The sequence below is a fragment of the Drosophila subpulchrella genome, unplaced genomic scaffold (assembly GCF_014743375.2).
Source record: "Drosophila subpulchrella strain 33 F10 #4 breed RU33 unplaced genomic scaffold, RU_Dsub_v1.1 Primary Assembly Seq35, whole genome shotgun sequence".
In the NCBI taxonomy this organism is placed as follows: domain Eukaryota; kingdom Metazoa; phylum Arthropoda; class Insecta; order Diptera; family Drosophilidae; genus Drosophila; species Drosophila subpulchrella.
The window spans coordinates 355,361-361,132 of record NW_023665574.1 but is presented as its reverse complement, the minus strand read 5'-3'; the positions used below and the strand labels follow the sequence as shown (position 1 = coordinate 361,132).

The window sequence follows — 5,772 nt, the reverse complement described above, 5'->3', positions numbered from 1 at the left end:
CTGTCCGGGGCTACTTATTTGCGCTTCGTGTTGGGGGCTTGGCGGTAGCCGGGCCGTGTCCAACTTCCACGCTTTTTCGTAGCTACCCTGGAGAACCAGGGCGCTCGCTATCCGCAACCTGCGACCCGTTCGGTAGCCTTCAGCTCGGCGCCCTCAGAGCCATCCCACTAGCTCTTTGGCCGAATGCGACAGGGATAGGAAACTATGTTTCTTTTCTAGCGCAACTTCGTGTCGGGTTGTTCGTAACTTTGTGTTGGTTCGGCTTCGTGTCTGACTGTACCCCGCGGCTGTACTTTTTCCTGTTTCTCCTTCCTACTATTTTCCTTGCTTTTTTAAAAGAACAAATCTGGCCTAGCAACTGATGCTCCCCTGGATTTCCGACCCTAACCTTTTTCTTTCGAAATTTTTACTGGTGGTGATTTAAGACACAATGGATGGAATTATCCTTAAGATATCCTGTCTAGTCCCTGCTCGGGCGCCATTCTGTAAAGTAGTTGTAGAGCTGGTTTAGATTCCAAGGCGTGTATTCTTCCTCTTCCGGGCGCTGGCCAATGCGCCGATAAAGTTGTCCGTTCTCCTCTCGAATGTCTGGAAACTTGGCGGGCTCCTGCCGCATTCGTCGTAGAACTTTGGTTATCCACTTGCACTTGTTGCTTGTACCTGCACTTGCTGAATCGTTACCAGAAGTTGGCGTGATAGGTCGTCGGCGACCAGGTTCTGGGTTCCGCGGCGGTAGTTGATAAATAAAGTTCTGCGGAACTTCCACGTCCTCCTATCGGGCAGAGCAAAGGAGTGGTATTGGGTACACGTACGCCAATACAGAGTGGACACTTGGGCCCAGCTGCGCAGGGCTGTGATGGATCGGTTCCGTGGCCACCAGACGGAACACGAAAGGATGCAAGAGCTACTTCAGCGTGAGCAACAGCCGGGATAGAGAGCGAATGACTACATCCATTCCATGGAGCAGCTCGCCTCACGCCTGAAAAAACCAATGCCAAGCGGCAGTTAGTGAAGGTGGTTAAAAAGGGCTTGAGGGACGGCATCGCTAGGTACGTTTACGCAATGGATGTATTCACGGTGGACGAACTTCGGGAGGAATGCGTCAAAATAGAGAGGAGTTTCGGTCGTCGAGGGCGCGCTGCTTACTTGCAGCAGAGCAAGTTACGGGTCAGCGAGGCGCACATACAGGACGAAGTCGAAAACCCATTCAGGCTAGGTTGTTGGAATTGCGGGGCTGCGAAGCACGGATTCCAGGATTGCGAGGCTACGGAGTGGAGGAGGTTTTCTTTTCGGTGCGGCAGACCGGGCGTTATTTCTCCGAAATGTCCCGATTGCGCGGAAAACGGGCAGTCCGAAAGCGTGAGGGAATCGCCCAGGTTGGAATCCCGCGAAGTAGTTCGGAAGGAGGAAGATCAAAACAATAGCCCATCTAATAGACATAAGTATTTGTTAAGATACCTACCAGAGGATGAAAGGCTTCGTCGTTATATGGAGGCACGGAACCGGATCTTTGCGGAACATCAGCTGAGCGGCATGCGTATAGTCTCACGGAGAGTCCAGAAAGCAAGGGAGCGCTTCAGGATAAAAAGATCCAGACGACGAGAGGTGGTGGCGATGTGAGACCTTGGGCAAACAGCTCAATGGCTTGTTGGACACGAGCGCCAGCGTAAGTGTGCTGGACAAAGGCTGTCGAGAGCTCGTGGGAGTTACCGTCCAACCGTATTTTTCCGTAGTCCGGCCGGCTTCTGGCGAGGATCGATCCATTATCGGACGCTTGGAGTTGCTTGTGAAGTACAAAGGCGTAAGTAAGCCGGTTACGTTCTACCTTTGCCCATACCTGGAATAATCTGCTTACTTCGGAGTCGACTTCTGGCGGCGTTCGGACTAGATCCAGCCGTCGTATGGAAGCCGGTGACGAGAGGCGTCAAGGCAGCGGAGGAAATCCATGCCACCCAGATGGAGGACTACGCCGAGCAGGAAGATGAGGACGAGGTAAGGGAGGAACCCGAATCCTGGAACCTTTCTGTGGAGGAAAAGCTGGTATTAAGCAAGGTCAAAGAGGAGTTCCTTAACTTTGAAAGGGATGGCCTCGGAGTCACCAGCATGGAGAGGCATTCCATTGAGCTAATGGAAGGTGCTAGGGTGTTTAAGGATCGTCCGTATCCGATGTCTCCGGCGAAGCAAAAGGTGGTCGAAGATGAATCCGACGAGATGTTGGAGCTGGGTGTCATCGAGGAGCAAAAGCCCGTGGAGCAATCGCACAACAGTAGTGTCAAAGCCAGGGAAAGACAGGTTCTGTCTGGATGCCCGGAAGTTGAACGCATTGACCATTAAGGATGTATAACCTCTGCCCAGTATTGAAGGAATCGTCTCCAGGATAGATCAAACGTATTACATCTCCAGCGTAGACCTTAAGTTTGCGTTTTTGCAGATTGAACTGGATGAGAGAAGCAAGGATTACACGGCGATCACGGTTCCAGGCAGGCCCTTGTACCAGTTTCGAATGATGCCATTCGGGCTGTGCAACGCGGCACAACGCTTGGTGCGGCTCATGGATCGAGTGATACCAGCGGAGCTCAGATCCGACGTCTTCGTCTACTTGGACGACCTGCTAGTCCTCGCTCCAGATTTTCACTTGAAATACTTGCGTCGAGTAGCCCACAGTCTAAAAGCAGCCGGATTGACCATAGGGTCAAAGAAGTTGAAGTCTTGCTTCAAATCGAGTTTATAGAGTCGGAGGTGGACTGCTGCGGATGGATCCTGGACGGGTTTCGGCAATTTAGAAGATGCTTTACCCGAAGTCAATGAAGGAAGTCCGAGCCTTCCTCGGCACAGCGGGATGGTATCGACGGTTCGTCAAGAACTTCGCTACGCTAGCCGCACCACTCCCCGAGTCCTTGAAGAAGGCTGGAAAAACCAAGTTCTCCTTAAGTCCCAACGCCACACAGGCAGTGGGTGACCAGATTTCTAGAAACATTTCTACATCCAGTGCGACGCATCCCACGTTGGCGTCGGCGCGGTATTGTTTCAGCGGAACCAGGATGGAGACGAGGACGAAGACGGAAAAGGAGTGTCTGGCGGCCATCCTAGCCATTCGAAAGTTCAGACCGTATGTGGAAGGGATGCCGTTCACATGCATTACTGATCACGCCAGCCAAAAGTGGTTGATGACAATGAAGAATCTATCCGGACGACTCGCAAGGCGGTCTTTCCAGCTGTAAGGCTACGATTACAGCATTGAACATCGCAAACGCAGCGAGAACGTAGTCGCCGACACTCTAACACGCATCATCGAGGAAGTCCGGATAGATCCAACGAAGTTACTGGGTTTCGAGACGACCGAAATCGATGCGGAGGATTACACGGAATTAGTGCAAGACGTGGAGTCCAACAGGGATCACTTACCGGACCTCAAAGTGGACGGCGGACTAATCTTCAAGCGCATGAGTAATCCGAAGATGGACGAGGAATTGGAAGGATCCGAATGAAAGCTGTGGATCCCGCAAAGCCTGACGCACAGCTTAATAGAGCGTGCTCATTCGGGCCCCAAGTATGGCCATGGCGGGATGACGAAGACCTTGTAGACCCTGCGACGCCAGTTCTATTGGTTGCGAGGTGTGCAACGAGTCCAAAGCGCCAAACTTCAGGATGCAGGTCGGAATCGGAAGAAGGGTAGAGACGGAGAGGCCATTCCAGAAACTCTACATTGATTTTCTGGGCAAGTATCCGAGGTCCAAGAGTGGACACGCCTGGAAATTCATCGTAGTGTACCACTTCTCCAAGTACACATTCATAAAGGCGATGAAGGAGGCAATGGCTTCGAACGTAGTAAACTTTCTAGTAAACGAGGTATCTTACAAGTTCCGGGTGCCTGAGACGATACATTCGGACAATGGCAAACAGTTCGTATCTAAGGCGTTTGAGGAGATGATTGATGGCTTCGGCATACAGCACATGAAGACTCCATTGTATTCACCACAGAACAATGCCGCGGAGAGGGTAAACAGGAATGTCTTGGCCGCAATTTGCAGCTTCTTGGACAAAGATCACCTGGAATGGGATGCACATCTGCCGGAGATTAAGGTGGCCATCCGAAACACTGTCCACTTAGCCACAGGAGAAGCGCCGTTCTTCACCGTATTCAGCCATCACATGTTCCTGAATGGTTCCAGCTACAAACTAGCTAGGCCATGAAATGGCCGGGATGCAGACCAAGGACAAGCTTCGGGTAATCCACGCCAAGGTGAAGAAGCAACTGGAGGGGGCATACGAGATGAGCCGGCAACGCTATGATAAGCGAGCCCGTACGCTGCACGCCAAGCCAGGCCAAGAAGTCTTCCGCCGCAACTTCGTGCAGAGTGATTTCAGCAAATATGTTAACGCCAAGTTTGCTGAAACTCCGGGTAGCGCCTCTCGAAATCTTTGGTTGATGTTGAACGTGGAGTCGATAATGGGAGAGACTCTATCGATAGGTTAGTTCGATAGTCGCAGCCATATTGTCTAACCAGGCAGATGCAGCTGGAAGTTCCAGGTAAGATTTTCGTGCTTAATACTAAATAAAAGGCAGCCGGGGTCCCAACACAAAGGGCCCAGGGATATTTGCTTGGGAGTTCCACGGATTTCTGCGCGATTTCGCCATACATACCAGCCACGACTCAGGCTGCCAGCAACCGGTGTCCGTTCGAGCCGCACAGAGGACCAGTCATAATCGCCTACCACAGTCGACGCCGACGACATCCAGCATTTCCCGGTGAGTCCGTTCCGTAATACTACGTCCACCACAATTGGGAACTTCCAGCCGTCGCATCGCGGCGTTGAGAAGTACCGCGGCGTTGCGCCAGTTTTCCTTAGTGGAGACCCGTATCGCCGTTGGCCTCCGGCGAGAAGTCCCCAGCCGGGCAATAATCGCCTCCAGGCCCGTCCCAATAGTGGCTGAAATTTAGGAAAAATTAAATACACGTCTACCTTGATTATACGTATTGAAGTTTACTTCCCTGTTTAATTGTGAATTTATCCGGAGCTAGACCCGAGAGCCATATTTGTCCTCGTCGTTGCCTAGAATCAAAAAAGGTCGCGAGCATTAGTTAAATGGAATAGTTTACAATGCAGTTCCGTACCTTTTGGCCTGCCCCTTCTTTTCCCCAAGAGCTCCTCAGGATTAGGCGACCATACACACGCGCATTGCGTGTGTTCTTTTTGAGGGCCGTGTGTTCATGCGAGCTCTACCAATAAGTGGCCGGTAGAGCATAACTTTTCGCGGCGCCTGTATCCGTTGTCCAGGTAAACAAATCCTCTGCTTTGACCGAGTAAGTATTGAAGACGGCGGCCAAGTTTCGGTCTCAAAGGCTGAGGAAGGATAGATCGGTTAAGAGAAGCATGAATATAAATGATTGTCCTTACCATATTCATTAAACATTTTTAAAACCGACAATGTGTGAGTAAGCTTTCCCAGTAGGGGGGAGATGGAACCGTCAAAGTCGCGAGGAGGGGGCTCCTTCCGACCGAGCATGGGTAGTGCCCTGCAGCATCTTAAGGGCATCAATGGTTGGGTGGGAGCGCTTGGCTAGGTCATCGATAGCCACCAAATTTAATCAATTTTTCCGTCTGTTTGTAGATATTTACCTTTGTTTACGTTTTTGTCCTTAGTGATGACCGATAGATTATTGATGTGAGACAGCGGAGTTGTCGATATTTATGTTGCGAGCTGCGGCAATAGGGGTACTCTGCCCTGAGATAAGACTGAGCTAGCGGCACTGCCACCGAAAAATAAGC

General features: G+C 51.3%; 1 long non-coding RNA gene across 6 annotated transcripts; it reads right to left on the bottom strand.

Annotated features, from left to right (window-relative positions):
* Nucleotides 1–403: 403 nt before the first annotated feature.
* On the bottom strand, nt 404–4,964 carry LOC119559723. Of its 6 annotated transcripts, none has more exons than XR_005220944.1 (5): nt 4,646–4,964; nt 3,406–4,518; nt 1,838–3,086; nt 1,463–1,783; nt 404–979 (listed from the first exon to the last, which is right to left on the bottom strand). It is a non-coding gene; the product is annotated as an uncharacterized LOC119559723 (long non-coding RNA). The 6 variants fall into 6 exon arrangements; XR_005220943.1 differs by having other exon boundaries at nt 404–1,783; nt 1,838–2,023; nt 2,100–3,086; XR_005220942.1 differs by having other exon boundaries at nt 404–1,783; nt 3,406–3,910; nt 3,977–4,518.
* Nucleotides 4,965–5,772: the final 808 nt, after the last annotated feature.